The sequence below is a fragment of the Cryptomeria japonica genome, unplaced genomic scaffold (assembly GCF_030272615.1).
Source record: "Cryptomeria japonica unplaced genomic scaffold, Sugi_1.0 HiC_scaffold_185, whole genome shotgun sequence".
Classification (NCBI taxonomy): domain Eukaryota; kingdom Viridiplantae; phylum Streptophyta; class Pinopsida; order Cupressales; family Cupressaceae; genus Cryptomeria; species Cryptomeria japonica.
In genome coordinates this window covers 185,001-207,500 of record NW_026729007.1, presented here as the reverse complement: position 1 = coordinate 207,500, position 22,500 = coordinate 185,001, and the positions used below count along the sequence as shown (strand labels likewise).

General features: G+C 60.8%; 2 non-coding genes across 2 annotated transcripts; both read left to right on the top strand.

The window, feature by feature from the left end:
* The first annotated feature begins 11,470 nt into the window (after nucleotides 1-11,470).
* LOC131867835 (5S ribosomal RNA) lies at nucleotides 11,471-11,589 on the top strand. Its single transcript, XR_009366367.1, has one exon. It is a non-coding gene; the product is annotated as a 5S ribosomal RNA (ribosomal RNA).
* Nucleotides 11,590-19,406: 7,817 nt separating this feature from the next.
* LOC131867829 (5S ribosomal RNA) lies at nucleotides 19,407-19,525 on the top strand. The gene has a single exon (XR_009366361.1). It is a non-coding gene; the product is annotated as a 5S ribosomal RNA (ribosomal RNA).
* Nucleotides 19,526-22,500: the final 2,975 nt, after the last annotated feature.

The following is a 22,500-nucleotide window of genomic DNA, read 5'->3' as shown; positions in this document are numbered from 1 at the left end:
ATGACAACCGGGCTGTGAGGAGAGGAGGGATGCAGCCAAGAAAGCAATCAGGGCTCGAGGCAAGGGATGCATCAAGGATAGCAATCATGTTGTGAGGCGAGATTCCAAAGGCTAAACGTGAGAGGCTGCAGGGTCGACTCAGAGAGGTCTATGCATGTGAGAGGCTGAAAGCAAGGTCGACTCGGAGCGGTCTATGCATCGGGCGCGCTTGGGGCGACTACCAGTGCCAACCCCTTATCCCGCGACGCGTCCGACAAAGAGAACGTTCCAAGGCGGCAGAGGAGGTTACCAGCCGAAGGATGCAGTAGCAATAACAGGTATAGTTCCGCGGCGGCCGAGAAGACTCACCGCATAGGAATCGGGATGCGAGGCGAGGGATGCGGCGGGAAGGCCCCGACGGCTAAACGGAAGAGGCTGCAGGGCCGCCTCGGAATGGTCCAAGCATCGGATGCGATTGGGACGACTACCAGTGCCAACCCCTTATCCCGCGATGCGTCCGATACACAGATAGTTCCAAGGCGGCCGAGGAGCCTCACCGCATATCAATCGGGGTGCGAGGCGAGGGATGGGGCGGGAAGGCCCCAACGGCTAGACGGAAGAGGCTTCAGGGCCACCTCGGAATGGTCCAAGCATCGGACGCGCTTGGGGCGACTGCCAGTGCCAACCCCTTATCCCGCGATGCGTCCGATACACAGATGGTTCCAAGGCGGCCGAGGAGCCTCACCGCATAGCAATCGGGGGTGCGAGGCGAGGGATGGGGCGGGAAGGCCCCAACGGCTAGACGGAAGAGGCTTCAGGGCCGCCTAGGAATGGTCCAAGCATCGGACACGCTTGGGGCGACTACCAGTGACAGCCCCCTATCCCGCGATGCGTCCGATACGAAGATGGTTCCAAGGCGGCTGAGGAGCCTCACCGCATAGCAATCGGGGTGCGAGGTGGGGGATGCGGCGAGATGGCCCCAACGGCTAGACGGAAGAGGCCACAGGGCCGCGTCGGAATAGTCCAAGCATCGGACGCGCTTGGGGCGACTACCAGTGACAACCCCTTATCCCGCGATGCGTCCGATACGAAGATAGTTCCAAGGCGGCCGAGGAGCCTCACCGCATAGCAATCGGGGTGCGAGGTGGGGGATGCGGCGAGATGGCCCCAACGGCTAGACGGAAGAGGCTGCAGGGCCGCCTCGGAATAGTCCAAGCATCGGATGCGCTTGGGGCCACTACCAGTGACAACCCCTTATCCCGCGATGCGTCCGATACGAAGATAGTTCCAAGGCGGCCGAAGAGCCTCACCGCATAGCAATCGGGGTGCGAGGTGGGGGATGCGGCGAGATGGCCCCAACGGCTAGACGGAAGAGGCCACAGGGCCGCCTCGGAATAGTCCAAGCATCGGACGCGCTTGGGGCGACTACCAGTGACAACCCCTTATCCCGCGATGCGTCCGATACGAAGATAGTTCCCAGGCGGCCGAGGAGCCTCACCGCATAGCAATCGGGGTGCGAGGCGAGGGATGCGGCGAGATGGCCCCAAAGGCTAGACGGAAGAGGCTGCAGGGCTGCCTCGGAATAGTCCAAGCATCGGACGCGCTTGGGGCGACTACCACTGCCAACCCCTTATCCCGCGATGCGTCCGATACACAGATAGTTCCGAGGCGGCCGAGGAGGTGGGGGATGCAGCGAGATGGCCCCAACGGCTAGACGGAAGAGGCTGCAGGGCCGCCTCGGAATAGTCCAAGCATCGGACGCGCTTGGGGCGACTACCAGTGACAACCCCTTATCCCGCGATGCGTCCGATACACAGATAGTTCCGAGGCGGCCAAGGAGCCTCACCGCATAGCAATCGTGGTGCGAGGTGGGGGATGCGGCGAGATGGTCCCAACGGCTAGACGGAAGAGGCTGCAGGGCCGCCTCGGAATGGTCCAAGCATCGGATGCGCTTGGGGCGACTACCACTGCCAACCCCTTATCCCGCGATGCGTCCGATACACAGATAGTTCCAAGGCGGCCGAGGAGCCTCACAGCATAGCAATCAGGGTGCGAGGCGAGGGATGCGGCGAGAAAGCCCCAACGGCTAGAGGGAAGAGGCTTCAGGTCCGCCTCGGAATGGTCCAAGCATCGGACGCGCTTGGGGCGACTACCAGTGACAACCCCTTATCCCGCGACGCGTCCGATACACAGATAGTTCCAAGGCGGCCGAGGAGCCTCACCGCATAGCAATCGGGGTGCGAGGCGAGGGATGCGGCGAGAAGGACCCAACGGCTACACGGAAGAGGCTTCGGGGCCGCCTCGGAATGGTCCAAGCATCGGACGCGCTTGGGGCGACTACCAGTGACAACCCCTTATCCCGCGACGCGTCCGATACACAGATAGTTCCAAGGCGGCCGAGGAGCCTCACCGCATAGCAATCGGGGTGCGAGGCGAGGGATGCGGCGAGAAGGACCCAACGGCTAGACGGAAGAGGCTTCGGGGCCGCCTCGGAATGGTCCAAGCATCGGACGCGCTTGGGGCGACTACCAGTGACAACCCCTTATCCCGCGACGCGTCCGATACACAGATAGTTCCAAGGCGGCCGAGGAGCCTCACCGCATAGCAATCGGGGTGCGAGGCGAGGGATGCGGCGAGAAGGACCCAACGGCTAGACGGAAGAGGCTTCGGGTCCGCCTCGGAATGGTCCAAGCATCGGACGCGCTTGGGGCGACTACCAGTGACAACCCCTTATCCCGCGACGCGTCCGATACACAGATAGTTCCAAGGCGGCCGAGGAGCCTCACCGCATAGCAATCGGGGTGCGAGGCGAGGGATGCGGCGAGAAGGACCCAACGGCTAGACGGAAGAGGCTTCGGGTCCGCCTCGGAATGGTCCAAGCATCGGACGCGCTTGGGGCGACTACCAGTGACAACCCCTTATCCCGCGACGCGTCCGATACACAGATAGTTCCAAGGCGGCCGAGGAGCCTCACCGCATAGCAATCGGGGTGCGAGGCGAGGGATGCGGCAAGAAGGACCCAACGGCTAGACGGAAGAGGCTTCGGGTCCGCCTCGGAATGGTCCAAGCATCGAACGCGCTTGGGGCGACTACCAGTGACAACCCCTTATCCCGCGACGCGTCCGATACACAGATAGTTCCGAGGCGGCCGAGGAGCCTCACCGCATAGCAATCGGGGTGCGAGGCGAAGGATGCGGCGAGAAGGACCCAACGGCTAGACGGAAGAGGCTTCGGGTCCGCCTCGGAATGGTCCAAGCATCGGACGCGCTTGGGGCGACTACCAGTGACAACCCCTTATCCCGCGACGCGTCCGATACACAGATAGTTCCAAGGCGGCCGAGGAGCCTCACCGCATAGCAATCGGGGTGCGAGGCGAGGGATGCGGCGAGAAGGACCCAACGGCTAGACGGAAGAGGCTTCAGGGCCGCCTCGGAATGGTCCAAGCATCGAACGCGCTTGGGGCGACTACCAGTGACAACCCCTTATCCCGCGACGCGTCCGATACACAGATAGTTCCGAGGCGGCCGAGGAGCCTCACCGCATAGCAATCGGGGTGCGAGGCGAGGGATGCGGCGAGAAGGACCCAACGGCTAGACGGAAGAGGCTTCAGGGCCGCCTCGGAATGGTCCAAGCATCGGACGCGCTTGGGGCGACTACCAGTGACAACCCCTTATCCCGCGACGCGTCCGATACACAGATAGTTCCGAGGCGGCCGAGGAGCCTCACCGCATAGCAATCGGGGTGCGAGGCGAGGGATGCGGCGAGAAGGACCCAACGGCTAGACGGAAGAGGCTTCAGGGCCGCCTCGGAATGGTCCAAGCATCGGACGCGCTTGGGGCGACTACCAATGACAACCCCTTATCCCGCGACGCGTCCGATACACAGATAGTTCCGAGGCGGCCGAGGAGCCTCACCGCATAGCAATCGGGGTGCGAGGCGAGGGATGCGGCGAGAAGGACCCAACGGCTAGACGGAAGAGGCTTCAGGGCCGCCTCGGAATGGTCCAAGCATCGGACGCGCTTGGGGCGACTACCAGTGACAACCCCTTATCCCGCGACGCGTCCGATACACAGATAGTTCCGAGGCGGCCGAGGAGCCTCACCGCATAGCAATCGGGGTGCGAGGCGAGGGATGCGGCGAGAAGGACCCAACGGCTAGACGGAAGAGGCTTCAGGGCCGCCTCGGAATGGTCCAAGCATCGGACGCGCTTGGGGCGACTACCGTTGCCAACCCCTTATCCCGCGATGCGTCTGATACACAGATAGTTCCGAGGCGGCCGAGGAGCCTCACCGCATAGCAATCGGGTTGCGAGGCAGATTATTGGGAAGGGAACCCCCTGGGATGCGGCTCAAGCAGTGCCCAAAGGGACTGGAATGCGGAATCACATCGAGAGACCCAAATGCTATACGAGGGCTCAAATCGAATTATCGATTTGGCCACGACATGGACGCATCGGAACGACTACCTTTGCCGAACCACTCGCAATTGCATCCATACCGAAACCAATAGACATTTCCGTTAGAGCCCTCGCATAGCATTCGGGAATCTCGCATGCCCCTCTAAATCGACCAATGCTGGCGCTCAATGAAAATCCGAGCGCTACCACCGTTCGAGCGCCAGCATTGGTCGAGTTAGAGGGGCACGGGGGAGAATGCTCCAGTCAACACCTCCCCTATATAAGTTATTTGTCCGATTCTCGCACAACCGTAGTCTGCCTCGTCGAATCAAACAACGGTCCCAGATTCCGACTTCCGTTCCGTAGAGACCCAAAAGCTAGATGGAGGCTCGCAAGAAAGAGAGTCGGCGCATAGCAATCGGGTTTCTCGAACGTTTAGGGACCGAGCTCACTTGCGGATAGGGCAAAATCCGCCAAGCAACCCAAAAGCTAGACGGGGGCTCGAATCGAATCGCCTAGGCGGCCACAACAACGACGTGTTGGATCGACTACCAGTGCCAAACCATTCAGCAAGACTAGTCTGTGTCGAGGCCGGATAGAGATTCTCAGAGAGCGCCCGCATAGCATTTAGGAGACCTGCCGCGTCCCTCACACTCGACAAATGGTGGTGCACGTTTATAAATCCGAGCGATCCCAACCCTTTCAAGCACCAACATCGGTCGAGATAGAGGGGCACGGAGGGGGCTGCGTGAGACAACACAGTCCCCTATATAAGTTATTTGTCCGATTCTCACACATCCGAAGAATGGTCATCAAATCGGACAACAGCCCAAACTTCCGACTTCCGTCCCAGAAAGCCCAAGAGCTATCTAAAACGTTCATGGCCGGAACTCGATCGCGGCTATACCAGTCCGCCAAGCAACCCAAAAGCTAGACTGGAGCTCTAGTCGAATCACCTCTGTGGCCATTGCAAGGACGTGTTGGAGCGACTACCATTGCCGAACCATTCCGCAGGTCGAGTCCATACCAAGGCCGCATAGAGATTCACGATGAGCTCCTGCATAGCAATCAGGAGACTTGCCGTGTCCATCACAATCGATAAATCCTGGTGCAAGATTTTTGCATCCGAGCGCTCCAACCAGTCGAGCACCAGCATCAATCGACATAAACGGGCACGGGGGGAGGATGCTCGAGAACACTACCTCCCCTATATAAGTTATTTGTCCGATTCTCAAGCAGCCGAAGTCTGGTCATCGAATCGGGTCAAAGACCACAACTTCCGACTTTACCCACAATGCAAGTCATCGAATCGAACATCGGCCCCCGAGTCGGACTCCATGCGTATGTCAGGTCATCGGACCCAAATTCCGCCTTCCTGCGCATGGCGGGCCATCAATATCAACTCGGTCATCGGACCCAAACTCCGCCTTTTTGCGTATGGCACGCCTTCAAATCGGTCATCGGACCCAAATTCCGCCTTCCTGTGCATGGCGGGCCATCAACATCAACTCGGTCATCGGACCCAAATTCCGCCTTTCTGCGCATGGCACGCCATCAACTCGGTCATCGGACCCAAATTCCGCCTTCCTGCGCATGGCAGGTCATCGGACACAAATTCAGACCTCGCCAATATGCCTACGTATCGAATCGGTCATCGGACCCAACTTCCGACTTCATCCATACTGTAGGGTCTTTGAGGTTGGCGCGGTGCGCTCAACCCAGGGAGTCGACCCATCGAAGCATACACCTCCCCTATATAAGCTATTTGTCCGATTCCCACACCTGTGTAGTTTGCACCTCTGACCAGGACATCGACCCCAACTTCCGAACTCGACTGCAACGACGGCACCAGCGCCTTGGTGCGCACCTTGCGACGCACAGTCCCAACATTCGCCTTCCTGCACATGGCAGGTCATCGGACCCAAATTCCGACCTCGCGAGTATGCCTACATATCGAATCGGTCATCGGACCCAACTTCCGACTTCATCCATACCGTAGGGTCTTTGAGGTTGGCGCGGTGCGCTCAACCCGGGGAGTCGACCCAACGAAGCATACACCTCCCCTATATAAGCTATTTGTCCGATTCCCACACCTGTGTAGTTTGCACCTCCGATCAAGACATCGACCCCAACTTCCGAACTCGCCTCCAACGACCGAACCAGCGCCTTGGTGCGCACCTTGCAACGCACAGTGCCAACATTCGCCTTCCTGCACGTGGCAGGTCATCGGACCCAAATTCCGACCTCGCGAGTATGCCTACATATCGAATCGGTCATCGGACCCAACTTCCGACTTCATCCATACCGTAGGGTCTTTGAGGTTGGCGCGGTGCGCTCAACCCGGGGAGTCGACCCAACGAAGCATACACCTCCCCTATATAAGCTATTTGTCCGATTCCCACACCTGTGTAGCTTGCACCTCCGATCAGGACATCGACCCCAACTTCCGAACTCGACTAAAAAGACCGCACCAGCGCCTTGGTGTGCACCTTGCAACGCACAGTGTCAACATTCGCCTTCCTGCACATGGCAGGTCATCGGACCCAAATTCCGACCTCATGAGCATACCTACTAATCGAATCGGTCATCGGACCCAACTTCCGACTTCATCCATACCGTAGGGTCTTTGAGGTTGGCGCGGTGCGCTCAACCTGGGGAGTCGACCCATCGAAGCATACACCTCCCCTATATAAGCTATTTGTCCGATTCCGACACCTGTGTAGTTTGCACCTCCGCTCAGGTCATCGACCCCAACTTCCGAACTCGCCTGCAACGACCGAACCAGCGCCTTGGTGCGCACCAAAAGTGCGCACTTTTGGAGGGCACTTTTCTGCGCTCCAAAGGTGCGCACTTTTGGAGGGCACTTTTTGGAGGGCACTTTTCTGCGCTCCAAAGGTGCGCACTTTTGGAGGGCACTTTTTGGAGGGCACTTTTCTGCGCTCCAAAGGTGCGCACTTTTGGAGGGCACTTTTTGGAGGGCACTTTTCTGCGCTCCAAAGGTGCGCACTTTTGGAGGGCACTTTTTGGAGGGCACTTTTCTGCGCTCCAAAGGTGCGCACTTTTGGAGGGCACTTTTTGGAGGGCACTTTTCTGCGCTCCAAAGGTGCGCACTTTTGGAGGGCACTTTTTGGAGGGCACTTTTCTGCGCTCCAAAGGTGCGCACTTTTGGAGGGCACTTTTTGGAGGGCACTTTTCTGCGCTCCAAAGGTGCGCACTTTTGGAGGGCACTTTTTGGAGGGCACTTTTCTGCGCTCCAAAGGTGCGCACTTTTGGAGGGCACTTTTTGGAGGGCACTTTTCTGCGCTCCAAAGGTGCGCACTTTTGGAGGGCACTTTTGTGCACTCCAAAGGTGCGCACTTTTGGAGGGCACTTTTCCTGTGCTCCAAAGGTGCACACCTAGGTGAGCACCTTCGACCACACCTTGTAGCACACCAAACTCTGACTTTCGACTTCATCCGCAATGCAGGGTCTTTGAGGTTGGCGCAATGCGCACAACCAGGGGAGTCGACCCATCAAACCCAACACCTCCCCTATATAAGCTATTTGTCTGATTCTCATACATGTGTAGCCTGCAGGAGCAATTAGGACATCGACCCCAACTTTCGGCTTCTAAACGAAAACAAGGTCTTTGAGGTTGGTGTAATGCGAACAACTAGGGGAGTCAACCCATCAAACCCAACACCTCCCCTATATAAGCTATTTGTCTGATTCTCATACATGTGTAGTCTACAGGAGCAATTAGGACATCGACCCCAACTTTTGACTTCTTAACGAAAACAAGGTCTTTGAGGTTGACGTAATGCGCACAACCAGGGGAGTCGACCCATCAAACCCAACACCTCCCCTATATAAGCTATTTGTCCGATTCTCATACATGTGTAGCCTGCAGGAGCCATTAGGACATTGACCCCAACTTTTGACTTCTTAACGAAAACAAGGTCTTTGAGGTTGGCGTAATGCGCACAACCAAGGGAGTTGACCCATCAAACCCAACACCTCCCCTATATAAGCTATTTGTCTGATTCTCATACATGTGTAGCCTGCAACAACGATTAGGACATCCACCCCAACTTCTGAATTCGTCTGCGTTGACCGCACCAAAGGTGCACGCCTTGGTGCTCACCAAAATCCGACTTCCGACTTCTTCTGCTATGCGGGGTCTTTGAGGTTGGCGCAGTGCGCACAACCAGGGGAGTCAACCCACCGAATGCAACACCTCCCCTATATAAGCTATTTGTCTGATTCTCATACATGCGTAGACTGCAGCAATGATTAGGACATCCACCCCAACTTTTGACTTCTTAAACAAGACAGGGTCTTTGAAGTTGGTGCAGTGCACACAACCAGGGGAGTCGACCCATCAAACGCAACACCTCCCCTATATAAAGCTATTTGTCCGATTCTCATACGTGTAGTCTGCAGCAGCGATTAGGACATCGACCCCAACTTCCGAATTCGTTTGCATTGACCGCACCAAAGGTGCACGCCTTGGTGTGCACCCTGGAGTGCACTTTGGTGCTCACCTCGGTGCACACTTTGGTGTGCACCTCGGTGTGCACCAAAGGTGCGCACCTTGGAGCGCACCAAAGGTGTACACTTTGGAGCGCACCACATAGGGTCTTTGAGAGGTTGGCGCAGTGCGCACACCAAGGTGGGTGTTGAGGTGCGTGCCGAGGTGGGTGGGTGCTAGGGTGCGCTCCATGGTGGGTGCCAGGGTGGGTGCGTGCTAGGGTGGATTCCAAAGAGGGTCATAGGGTGGGTGCCAAGGTGGGTTGGTGATATAGTGGGTTCAAAGGTGGGTACTAGGGTGGGTTCCAAGGTGGGTCACAAGTTGGGTGCCAGGATGCGTGGGTGTTAGGTTGGGTGCCAAGGTGGGCTCCTGCGTGGGTGGGTGCTAGGGTGGGTTTCAAGGTGGACGCGAGGGCGGGTGCCAAGGTGGGTAACAAGTTGGGTGTTAGGATGGGTGAGTGCTAGAGTGGGTGCCAAGGTGGGTGGGTGCTAAGGTGGATGCCAAGGTGGTTCACAGGGTGGGTGGGTTCTAGGGTGAGTTCCAAGGTGGGTCACAGGTTCAGTGCTAGGGTGGGTGTCAAGGCGGGTGTCGAGGTGCCTGGGTGCTAGGGTGTGGATGCCAATGTGGGTCATAGGGTGGGTACTAGGGTGGGCTGCAATGTGGGTGCCAAGGTGGGTAACATGCTCGGTGGGTTCTAAATTGGGTGCCAGGGTGGGTGTGCACCCACCTTGCCCGAGGTGGGTGCCAAGGTGCCAGTGTGGGTGGGTGCTAAGGTGGATGCCAAGGTGGGTGAGAAGGTGGGTGATAGGTTGAGTGGTAGGATGGGTGGGTGCCAAGATGGGTCACAGGGTGGGTGCAAGGGTGGGTAGGTGCTAGGGTTGGTGTCAGGGTGGGTGGGTGCTAGGTTGGGTTCCAAGGTGGGTGCGAGGGTGAGTGTCAAGGTGGGTCACAGGTTAGGTGCTAGGATGGGTGAGTGCTAGGGTGCAAAGGTGCCAGGGTGGGTGCTAGGATGGGTCGATGCTAGGGTGAGTGGCAAGGTGGGTCCACAAGTGTCAAGGTGGGTGCCGAGGTGGGTGCCAAGTCGGCGACTGCTATGGTGGATGCCAAGGTGGGTCACGGGGTGGGTGCCAAGTTGCTAGGTTGGGTTCCAAGGTGGGTGCCAACGTGGGTGCTAGGGTGCGTGGGTTAAAGGGTGTGTCACAACGTGGGTGCCAGGATGGGTGCGCACCCACACTGGCCAAGACGGGTGCGGGTGCAAGGTTGGGTTCCAAGCCCGGTCACAGGCTGGGTGCTAGGATGGGTGGGTGCCAAGGTGGGCACCAGGGTGGGTGCACCCACCCTGGCCAAGGTGGGTCACGGGGTGGGTCCTAGGGTGGGTAACGGGGTGGGTACTAAGGTGCGTGCCAAGGTGGGTCATAGGGTGGGTGCCAAGGTGGGCACCAGGGTGGGTGTGCACCAACCCTAGCCAGGGTAGGTCACGGGGTGGTTGTCGGGGTGGGCGTCAAGGAGCCAAGGTGGGTGGCAAGTAGCCAAGTTGCGTGCCAAGGTGGGTGTCGGGGTGGGTGCCAAGGATCCAAGGTGGGTGCCAAGGAACCAAGGTGGGTGTCTGGGTGGGTGCCGAGGTGGGAGCCAGGGTGGGTCCCAAGGTGAGTGCAAAGGTGGGTGCCAGGGTCAAGGTGAGTGCCAATGTGGGTTCCAAGGTGCCAGGGTCAGGGTGAGTGCCAATGTGGGTTCAAAGGTGCTAAGTTGGGTGCGAGGTTGGGTGCGAGGGTGGGTGGGTGCCAAGGTGTGCTAGGTGGAAGCCCGGGTGGGTCGGCATCCCATGGGTGTCGAGTTGGGTGCCTGATGGGTGCTTCTTGTCAAGTTTTAGTCGTCGGGACTCATTTCGAGCCTTAGAGGTCGTTTCTTGTCCGGTTGCCCTGTCTTCGACCTGGGAACCCAATTTTGGTCCTCGGGTCCCATTTTTTTTTGTCTCGCATCCCACTTTTGGCCTGTGGCCTTTTCGGGGTCGATTCTCGTTTTGGGCATCAGAGCATGTTTCTTCTCCTAAAACCCAATATTTGTTTATTAAGTCTCGGAACACATTTTTGTTCTCGTGGACCCATCATGGGTCTTGGAACGCATTTGTGGTCCTTGGGTCCCATTTTGCATCCCGAAACTTGTGTTTTGGTGCTTGATCCCTATTTTGGGTGCCCACCTTGCACCAAGTGCGCACCCGGGGCAAACCGAGCGCCTTGGTGCACCGGGGCAAGATCGAGCGTGCACCCGAGGCGCCCCGAACATGCACCAAGGTGCACTCGGCCCACATGTGAGCGCAGGTCGTTGCGCCCGAGGTGGTGTGTGGGCACCGCGTTGCAGACGGGACACTGCACGCACACGACGCCCCCTCCAGGTGCACGCACGTAGGCCGGGCCGGGTGCACACCCGACGCCCTAGCAAGGTGCGCGCACCCGGGCAGGGCTCACACTTGGCGAACGGGGCGCACTTCGCGAGGGAGGGTGTGCACCTCGACGGGGGTGGGTGGCCGGGGTGGATTCGCACGTGGGTCGCGGTTTGCTAAGTACACACTGCGACAAGCTCATAACGGGTGCGATCATACCAGCATTAGTGCACCGGATCCCATCAGAACTCCGCAGTTAAGCGCGCTTGGGCCGGAGTAGTACTGGGATGGGTGACCTCCCGGGAAGTCCCGGTGTTGCACCCTTTTTTAGTTTTTCGCCGGGCGTCGCAATGCTATTTGAATAAACCTTTTGCCCGTTTGCGTTCTCGTCGGGGCCGGGCCGGGCCGGGGTGCGCTGCCCGCACTACCGCGCGCGCGGGGGCGACACCGAGCGCGCACCCGAGGCACCCCGAGCACACAGGCCACGGTGCAACCCGGGCGTTGTGCGCGCACCCCGGTGCGCCCGAGGTGCTGCGCGCGCACCCAGGTGAAATCGGTGTGCACCTCGGCCAGTGCGCGCTCGGTCGAGTCGCGCACGTTGGCCAAGGTGCACGGTGATGTTTCTTACTCTAAGGTTCCGCACCAGACGCCCGGGACAGGTGAGCGAAGCTGGGCGGGGCCGGGTGCGCGGCCGGGGCAGGTGCACGCAGCTGGAGAGAGCTTTGGAGCACACTTCGGAGCGCACCAATGATGCGCTCCATTCAAAAGTTTCCTGAAAAGGCAAAAAAAGTTGAGATTATAGAATTTCCCACTTGAGAGATTGTAAAAAAAAAAAATTTAAAATGAAGGAAACGCGGGTGCCAAGGTGTGCGCAGCCCAGCCAAGGTGTGCGCACCAAGGCGCCCACCCTGGCGAAGGTGCACGCAAGGTGCGCACCCGAGGCAAACCGGACAATTAACCCAACTTTCGACTTCGCGCGCACCTTGGAGCGCACTTCGGAGCGCTCCTTGGTGCGCACCAATCTTGGGCACCTCGGAGTGCACCATGGCGCCCACCAAGGTGCGCACCCGGGGCAAACCGAGCTCCGACTTCGTGCGCACCTTGGAGCGCACGAAAGGTGCGCACCATGGCGCCCACCAAGGTGCGCAGCCCAGCCAAGGCGTGCGCATCAAGGTGCGCACCCTGGCGAAGGTGCGCACCCGGGGCAAACCGAGCTCCGACTTCGTGCGCACCTTGGAGCGCACAAAAGGTGCGCAACCCAGCCAAGGTGTGCGCACCCCGGTCAAACCGAGCTCCGAATCGTGCGCACCAGAGGTGCACGCCATCGTGCGCACCTTGGAGCACACTTCGGAGCCCTCCTTGGTGCGCGCCGATGTTGCGCACCTCGGAGCGCACCCGGGGAAAACAATGCAATTAACCCGACTTTCGACTTCGTGGGCACCTCGGAGCGCTCTCGGGTTCGCACCTCGGAGCACACCGAGGTGCGCACCTTTGATGCGCTGCCTTCACCAATTTCCAGAAAAGGCAAGAAAACATTGAGAAGGTGTGCGCACCGAGGTGCCCACCCTGGCGAAGGTGCACGCGAGGTGCGCACCCGGGGCAAACCGGGCTCCGACTTCGTGCACGCCGCACCTTGGAGCACACTTCGGAGCGCTCCTTGGTGCGCACCAGGGCGCGCAACCCAGCCGAGGTGCCCACCCCGGCGAAGGTGCACGCGAGGTGCGCACCCGGGGCAAACCGGGCTCCGACTTCGTGCACGCCATGGTGCCCACCGCGGCGAAGGTGCACGCGAGGTGCGCACCCGGGGCAAACCGGGCTCCGACTTCGTGCACGCCGCACCTTGGAGCACACTTCGGAGCGCTCCTTGGTGCGCACCATGGTGCCCACCAGGGCGCGCAACCCCGCCGAAGGTGCACGCGAGGTGCGCACCCGGGGCAAACCGGGCTCCGACTTCGTGCACGCCGCACCTTGGAGCACACTTCGGAGCGCTCCTTGGTGCGCACCATGGTGCCCACCAGGGCGCGCAACCCCGCCGAAGGTGCACGCGAGGTGCGCACCCGGGGCAAACCGGGCTCCGACTTCGTGCACGCCATGGTGCGCACCGCGGCGAAGGTGCGCACCCGGGGCAAACCGGGCTCCGACTTCGTGCACGCCGCACCTTGGAGCACACTTCGGAGCGCTCCTTGGTGCGCACCAGGGCGCGCAACCCAGCCGAGGTGCCCACCCCGGCGAAGGTGCACGCGAGGTGCGTACCCGGGGCAAACCGGGCTCCGACTTCGTGCACGCCGCACCTTGGAGCACACTTCGGAGCGCTCCTTGGTGCGCACCATGGTGCCCACCAGGCCGCGCAACCCAGCCAAGGTGTGCGCACCAAGGTGCACGCGAGGTGCGCACCCGGGGCAAACCGGGGTCCGACTTCGTGCACGCCGCACCTTGGAGCACACATCGGGGCGCTCCCGGGTTCGCACCGGCGTTGCGCACCGTGGTGGGCACCTCGGAGCACACCAAGGTGGGCAGCGAGGTGCGCACCTTTGATGCGATGCCTTCACTAATTTCCATAAAAGGCAAAAAAAAAACGAGATTTTAAAATTTCCGTTTTGAAAGATAGTGAGAAAAAGGGAATGCTGGTGCCATCTTGAGCCCGCCCTGGTGCGCAGCCCAGCCAAGGTGTGCGCACCAAGGTGCCCACCCTGGCGAAGGTGCGCGCCCGGGCAATTAATCCAACTTCCAACTTCGCGCGCGCCAGGGTGGGAGCGCACCCAACAACCGGGCCTGGGAAGAGCCAATGCGAGAAACCCCACCAAACGCTCTGACAAAAAAAGAGGGGGCGCTCCAGTAACCCCGCTTCGGAGCGCACCCTGGGCAAACCCAGCCAAGGTGCCCACCCCGGCCAAGGTGCAGGCGAGGTGCGCACCCGGGGCAAACCGGGCTCCGACAACGTGCACGCCGCACCTTGGAGCACACTTCGTAGCGCTCCCGGGTGCGCACCTCAGAGCACACCAAGGTGGGCAGCGAGGTGCGCACCTTTGATGCGCTGCCTTCACTAATTTCCAGAAAAGGCAAAAAAAAAAGGAGATTTTAAAATTTCCGTTTTGAAAGATAGTGAAAAAAACGGAACGCGCGTGCCATCTTGAGCCCGCCCTGGTGCGCAGCCCAGGTAAGGTGCCCACCCTGGCAAAGGTGCGCACCCGGGCAATTAACCCTACTTCCGACTTCGTGCGCGCCAGGGTGGCAACCGGGCCTCGGAAGAGCCAATGCGAGAAACCCCACCAAACGCTCCGACAAAAAAAGAGGCGGCGCTCCAATAACCCCGCTTCGGAGCGCAGCCGGGGCAAACCCAGCCAAGGTGCCCACCCCGACGAAGGTGCACGCGAGGTGCGCACCCGGGGCAAACCGGGCTCCGACAACGTGCACGCAGCACCTTGGAGCACACTTCGAAGCACTCCCGGGTGCCCACCGGCGTTGCGCACCGTGGTGGGCAGCGAGGTGCGCACCTTTGATGCGCTGCCTTCACTAATTTCCAGAAAAAGGCAAAAAAAAATGAGATTTTAAAATTTCCGTTTTGAAAGATAGTGAAAAAAAAGGAACGCGGGTGCCATCTTGAGCCCGCCCTGGTGCGCAGCCCAGGCAAGGCATGCGCACCAAGGTGCCCACCCGAGGTGCACACCCGGGGCAAACCGGGCTCCGACTTCGTGCAGGCCGCACCTTGGAGCACACTTCGGAGCGCTCCTTGGTGCGCACCATGGTGCCCACCAGGGCGCGCAACCCAGCCAAGGTCTGCACACCAAGGTGCCCACCCCGGCGAAGGTGCACGCGAGGTGCGCACCCGGGGCAAACCGGGCTCCGACTTCGTGCACGCCATGGTGCCCACCGCGGCGAAGGTGCACGCGAGGTGCGCACCCGGGGCAAACCGGGCTCCGACTTCGTGCACGCCGCACCTTGGAGCACACTTCGGAGCGCTCCTTGGTGCGCACCATGGTGCCCACCAGGGCGCGCAACCCAGCCAAGGTGTGCGCACCAAGGTGCACGCGAGGTGCGCACCCGGGGCAAACCGGGGTCCGACTTCGTGCACGCCGCACCTTGGAGCACACATCGGAGCGCTCCCAGGTTCGCACCAGCGTTGCGCACCTTTGATGCGCTGCCTTCACTAATTTCCAGAAAAGGCAAAAAAAAACGAGATTTTAAAATTTCCGTTCTGAAAGATAGTGAAAAAAACGGAACGCGGGTGCCATCTTGAGCCCTTCCTGGTGCGCAGCCCAGGCAAGTTGTGCGCACCAAGGTGCCCACCCTGGCGGAGGTGCGCGCCCGGGGCAATCCGGGCTCCGACTTCGTGCACTGCATGGTGCCCACCAAGGCGCGCAACCCAGCCAAGGTGCCCACCGCAGCGAAGGTGCACGCGAGGTGCGCACCCGAGGTGCACACCCGGGGCAAACCGGGCTCCGACTTCGTGCACGCCGCACCTTGGAGCACACTTCAGAGCGCTCCTTGGTGCGCACCAGGGCGCGCAACCCAGCCGAGGTGCCCACCCCGGCGAAGGTGCACGCGAGGTGCGCACCCGGGGCAAACCGGGCTCCGACTTCGTGCACGCCATGGTGCCCACCGCGGCGAAGGTGCGCACCCGGGGCAAACCGGGCTCCGACTTCGTGCACGCCGCACCTTGGAGCACACTTCGGAGCGCTCCTTGGTGCGCACCATGGTGCCCACCAGGCCGCGCAACCCAGCCAAGGTGTGCGCACCAAGGTGCACGCGAGGTGCGCACCCGGGGCAAACCGGGGTCCGACTTCGTGCACGCCGCACCTTGGAGCACACATCGGGGCGCTCCCGGGTTCGCACCGGCGTTGCGCACCGTGGTGGGCACCTCGGAGCACACCAAGGTGGGCAGCGAGGTGCGCACCTTTGATGCGATGCCTTCACTAATTTCCATAAAAGGCAAAAAAAAAACGAGATTTTAAAATTTCCGTTTTGAAAGATAGTGAGAAAAAGGGAATGCTGGTGCCATCTTGAGCCCGCCCTGGTGCGCAGCCCAGCCAAGGTTTGCGCACCAAGGTGCCCACCCTGGCGAAGGTGCGCGCCCGGGCAATTAACCCAACTTCCAACTTCGCGCGCGCCAGGGTGGGAGCGCACCCAACAACCGGGCCTGGGAAGAGCCAATGCGAGAAACCCCACCAAACTCTCTGACAAAAAAAGAGGGGGCGCTCCAGTAACCCCGCTTCGGAGCGCACCCTGGGCAAACCCAGCCAAGGTGCCCACCCCGGCCAAGGTGCAGGCGAGGTGCGCACCCGGGGCAAACCGGGCTCCGACAACGTGCACGCCGCACCTTGGAGCACACTTCGTAGCGCTCCCGGGTGCGCACCTCAGAGCACACCAAGGTGGGCAGCGAGGTGCGCACCTTTGATGCGCTGCCTTCACTAATTTCCAGAAAAGGCAAAAAAAAAAGGAGATTTTAAAATTTCCGTTTTGAAAGATAGTGAAAAAAACGGAACGCGCGTGCCATCTTGAGCCCGCCCTGGTGCGCAGCCCAGGTAAGGTGCCACCCTGGCAAAGGTGCGCACCCGGGCAATTAACCCTACTTCCGACTTCGTGCGCGCCAGGGTGGCAACCGGGCCTCGGAAGAGCCAATGCGAGAAACCCCACCAAACGCTCCGACAAAAAAAGAGGCGGCGCTCCAATAACCCCGCTTCGGAGCGCAGCCGGGGCAAACCAAGCCAAGGTGCCCACCCCGACGAAGGTGCACGCGAGGTGCGCACCCGGGGCAAACCGGGCTCCGACAACGTGCACGCAGCACCTTGGAGCACACTTCGAAGCACTCCCGGGTGCCCACCGGCGTTGCGCACCGTGGTGGGCAGCGAGGTGCGCACCTTTGATGCGCTGCCTTCACTAATTTCCAGAAAAAGGCAAAAAAAAATGAGATTTTAAAATTTCCGTTTTGAAAGATAGTGAAAAAAAAGGAACGCGGGTGCCATCTTGAGCCCGCCCTGGTGCGCAGCCCAGGCAAGGCATGCGCACCAAGGTGCCCACCCGAGGTGCACACCCGGGGCAAACCGGGCTCCGACTTCGTGCAGGCCGCACCTTGGAGCACACTTCGGAGCGCTCCTTGGTGCGCACCATGGTGCCCACCAGGGCGCACCCGAGGCAAACCGGGCTCCGACTTCGTGCACGCCGCACCTTGGAGCACACATCGGAGCGCTCCCAGGTTCGCACCAGCGTTGCGCACCTTTGATGCGCTGCCTTCACTAATTTCCAGAAAAGGCAAAAAAAAACGATATTTTAAAATTTCCGTTCTGAAAGATAGTGAAAAAAACGGAACGCGGGTGCCATCTTGAGCCCTTCCTGATGCGCAGCCCAGGCAAGTTGTGCGCACCAAGGTGCCCACCCTGGCGGAGGTGCGCGCCCGGGGCAAACCGGGCTCCGACTTCGTGCACTGCATGGTGCCCACCAAGGCGCGCAACCCAGCCAAGGTGCCCACCGCAGCGAAGGTGCACGCGAGGTGCGCACCCGAGGTGCACACCCGGGGCAAACCGGGCTCCGACTTCGTGCACGCCGCACCTTGGAGCACACTTCAGAGCGCTCCTTGGTACGCACCAGGGCGCGCAACCCAGCCAAGGTGCTCACCCCGGCGAAGGTGCACGCGAGGTGCGCACCCGGGGCAAACCGGGCTCGGACTTCGTGCACGCCGCACCTTGGAGCACACATCGGAGCGCTCCCGGGTTCGCACCAGCATTGTGCACCTTTGATGCGCTGCCTTCACTAATTTCCAGAAAAGGCAAAAAAAAGAAAAAAATGAGATTTTAAAATTTCCGTTTTGAAAGATAGTGAAAAAAACGGAACGCGGGTGCCATCTTGAGCCCGCCCTGGTGTGCAGCCCAGGCAAGTTGTGCGCACCAAGGCACCCACCCTGGCCAAGGTGGGTCACGGGGTGGGTCCTAGGGTGGGTAACGGGGTGGGTACTAAGGTGCGTGCCAAGGTGGGTCATAGGGTGGGTGCCAAGGTGGGCACCAGGGTGGGTGTGCACCAACCCTAGCCAGGGTAGGTCACGGGGTGGTTGTCGGGGTGGGCGTCAAGGAGCCAAGGTGGGTGGCAAGTAGCCAAGTTGCGTGCCAAGGTGGGTGTCGGGGTGGGTGCCAAGGATCCAAGGTGGGTGCCAAGGAACCAAGGTGGGTGTCTGGGTGGGTGCCGAGGTGGGAGCCAGGGTGGGTCCCAAGGTGAGTGCAAAGGTGGGTGCCAGGGTCAAGGTGAGTGCCAATGTGGGTTCCAAGGTGCCAGGGTCAGGGTGAGTGCCAATGTGGGTTCAAAGGTGCTAAGTTGGGTGCGAGGTTGGGTGCGAGGGTGGGTGGGTGCCAAGGTGTGCTAGGTGGAAGCCCGGGTGGGTCGGCATCCCATGGGTGTCGAGTTGGGTGCCTGATGGGTGCTTCTTGTCAAGTTTTAGTCGTCGGGACTCATTTCGAGCCTTAGAGGTCGTTTCTTGTCCGGTTGCCCTGTCTTCGACCTGGGAACCCAATTTTGGTCCTCGGGTCCCATTTTTTTTTGTCTCGCATCCCACTTTTGGCCTGTGGCCTTTTCGGGGTCGATTCTCGTTTTGGGCATCAGAGCATGTTTCTTCTCCTAAAACCCAATATTTGTTTATTAAGTCTCGGAACACATTTTTGTTCTCGTGGACCCATCATGGGTCTTGGAACGCATTTGTGGTCCTTGGGTCCCATTTTGCATCCCGAAACTTGTGTTTTGGTGCTTGATCCCTATTTTGGGTGCCCACCTTGCACCAAGTGCGCACCCGGGGCAAACCGAGCGCCTTGGTGCACCGGGGCAAGATCGAGCGTGCACCCGAGGCGCCCCGAACATGCACCAAGGTGCACTCGGCCCACATGTGAGCGCAGGTCGTTGCGCCCGAGGTGGTGTGTGGGCACCGCGTTGCAGACGGGACACTGCACGCACACGACGCCCCCTACAGGTGCACGCACGTAGGCCGGGCCGGGTGCACACCCGACGCCCTAGCAAGGTGCGCGCACCCGGGCAGGGCTCACACTTGGCGAACGGGGCGCACTTCGCGAGGGAGGGTGTGCACCTCGACGGGGGTGGGTGGCCGGGGTGGATTCGCACGTGGGTCGCGGTTTGCTAAGTACACACTGCGACAAGCTCATAACGGGTGCGATCATACCAGCGTTAGTGCACCGGATCCCATCAGAACTCCGCAGTTAAGCGCGCTTGGGCCGGAGTAGTACTGGGATGGGTGACCTCCCGGGAAGTCCCGGTGTTGCACCCTTTTTTAGTTTTTCGCCGGGCATCGCAATGCTATTTGAATAAACCTTTTGCCCGTTTGCGTTCTCGTCGGGGCCGGGCCGGGCCGGGGTGCGCTGCCCGCACTACCGCGCGCGCGGGGGCGACACCGAGCGCGCACCCGAGGCGCCCCGAGCACACAGGCCACGGTGCAACCCGGGCGTTGTGCGCGCACCCCGGTGCGCCCGAGGTGCTGCGCGCGCACCCAGGTGAAATCGGTGTGCACCTCGGCCAGTGCGCGCTCGGTCGAGTCGCGCACGTTGGCCAAGGTGCACGGTGATGTTTCTTACTCTAAGGTTCCGCACCAGACGCCCGGGACAGGTGAGCGAAGCTGGGCGGGGCCGGGTGCGCGGCCGGGGCAGGTGCACGCAGCTGGAGAGAGCTTTGGAGCACACTTCGGAGCGCACCAATGATGCGCTCCATTCAAAAGTTTCCTGAAAAGGCAAAAAAAGTTGAGATTATAGAATTTCCCACTTGAGAGATTGTAAAAAAAAAAAATTTAAAATGAAGGAAACGCGGGTGCCAAGGTGTGCGCAGCCCAGCCAAGGTGTGCGCACCAAGGCGCCCACCCTGGCGAAGGTGCACGCAAGGTGCGCACCCGAGGCAAACCGGACAATTAACCCAACTTTCGACTTCGCGCGCACCTTGGAGCGCACTTCGGAGCGCTCCTTGGTGCGCACCAATCTTGGGCACCTCGGAGTGCACCATGGCGCCCACCAAGGTGCGCACCCGGGGCAAACCGAGCTCCGACTTCGTGCGCACCTTGGAGCGCACGAAAGGTGCGCACCATGGCGCCCACCAAGGTGCGCAGCCCAGCCAAGGCGTGCGCATCAAGGTGCGCACCCTGGCGAAGGTGCGCACCCGGGGCAAACCGAGCTCCGACTTCGTGCGCACCTTGGAGCGCACAAAAGGTGCGCAACCCAGCCAAGGTGTGCGCACCCCGGTCAAACCGAGCTCCGAATCGTGCGCACCAGAGGTGCACGCCATCGTGCGCACCTTGGAGCACACTTCGGAGCCCTCCTTGGTGCGCGCCGATGTTGCGCACCTCGGAGCGCACCCGGGGAAAACAATGCAATTAACCCGACTTTCGACTTCGTGGGCACCTCGGAGCGCTCTCGGGTTCGCACCTCGGAGCACACCGAGGTGCGCACCTTTGATGCGCTGCCTTCACCAATTTCCAGAAAAGGCAAGAAAACATTGAGAAGGTGTGCGCACCGAGGTGCCCACCCTGGCGAAGGTGCACGCGAGGTGCGCACCCGGGGCAAACCGGGCTCCGACTTCGTGCACGCCGCACCTTGGAGCACACTTCGGAGCGCTCCTTGGTGCGCACCAGGGCGCGCAACCCAGCCGAGGTGCCCACCCCGGCGAAGGTGCACGCGAGGTGCGCACCCGGGGCAAACCGGGCTCCGACTTCGTGCACGCCATGGTGCCCACCGCGGCGAAGGTGCACGCGAGGTGCGCACCCGGGGCAAACCGGGCTCCGACTTCGTGCACGCCGCACCTTGGAGCACACTTCGGAGCGCTCCTTGGTGCGCACCATGGTGCCCACCAGGGCGCGCAACCCCGCCGAAGGTGCACGCGAGGTGCGCACCCGGGGCAAACCGGGCTCCGACTTCGTGCACGCCGCACCTTGGAGCACACTTCGGAGCGCTCCTTGGTGCGCACCATGGTGCCCACCAGGGCGCGCAACCCCGCCGAAGGTGCACGCGAGGTGCGCACCCGGGGCAAACCGGGCTCCGACTTCGTGCACGCCGCACCTTGGAGCACACTTCGGAGCGCTCCTTGGTGCGCACCAGGGCGCGCAACCCAGCCGAGGTGCCCACCCCGGCGAAGGTGCACGCGAGGTGCGTACCCGGGGCAAACCGGGCTCCGACTTCGTGCACGCCGCACCTTGGAGCACACTTCGGAGCGCTCCTTGGTGCGCACCATGGTGCCCACCAGGCCGCGCAACCCAGCCAAGGTGTGCGCACCAAGGTGCACGCGAGGTGCGCACCCGGGGCAAACCGGGGTCCGACTTCGTGCACGCCGCACCTTGGAGCACACATCGGGGCGCTCCCGGGTTCGCACCGGCGTTGCGCACCGTGGTGGGCACCTCGGAGCACACCAAGGTGGGCAGCGAGGTGCGCACCTTTGATGCGATGCCTTCACTAATTTCCATAAAAGGCAAAAAAAAAACGAGATTTTAAAATTTCCGTTTTGAAAGATAGTGAGAAAAAGGGAATGCTGGTGCCATCTTGAGCCCGCCCTGGTGCGCAGCCCAGCCAAGGTGTGCGCACCAAGGTGCCCACCCTGGCGAAGGTGCGCGCCCGGGCAATTAACCCAACTTCCAACTTCGCGCGCGCCAGGGTGGGAGCGCACCCAACAACCGGGCCTGGGAAGAGCCAATGCGAGAAACCCCACCAAACGCTCTGACAAAAAAAGAGGGGGCGCTCCAGTAACCCCGCTTCAGAGCGCACCCTGGGCAAACCCAGCCAAGGTGCCCACCCCGGCCAAGGTGCAGGCGAGGTGCGCACCCGGGGCAAACCGGGCTCCGACAACGTGCACGCCGCACCTTGGAGCACACTTCGTAGCGCTCCCGGGTGCGCACCTCAGAGCACACCAAGGTGGGCAGCGAGGTGCGCACCTTTGATGCGCTGCCTTCACTAATTTCCAGAAAAGGCAAAAAAAAAAGGAGATTTTAAAATTTCCGTTTTGAAAGATAGTGAAAAAAACGGAACGCGCGTGCCATCTTGAGCCCGCCCTGGTGCGCAGCCCAGGTAAGGTGCCCACCCTGGCAAAGGTGCGCACCCGGGCAATTAACCCTACTTCCGACTTCGTGCGCGCCAGGGTGGCAACCGGGCCTCGGAAGAGCCAATGCGAGAAACCCCACCAAACGCTCCGACAAAAAAAGAGGCGGCGCTCCAATAACCCCGCTTCGGAGCGCAGCCGGGGCAAACCCAGCCAAGGTGCCCACCCCGACGA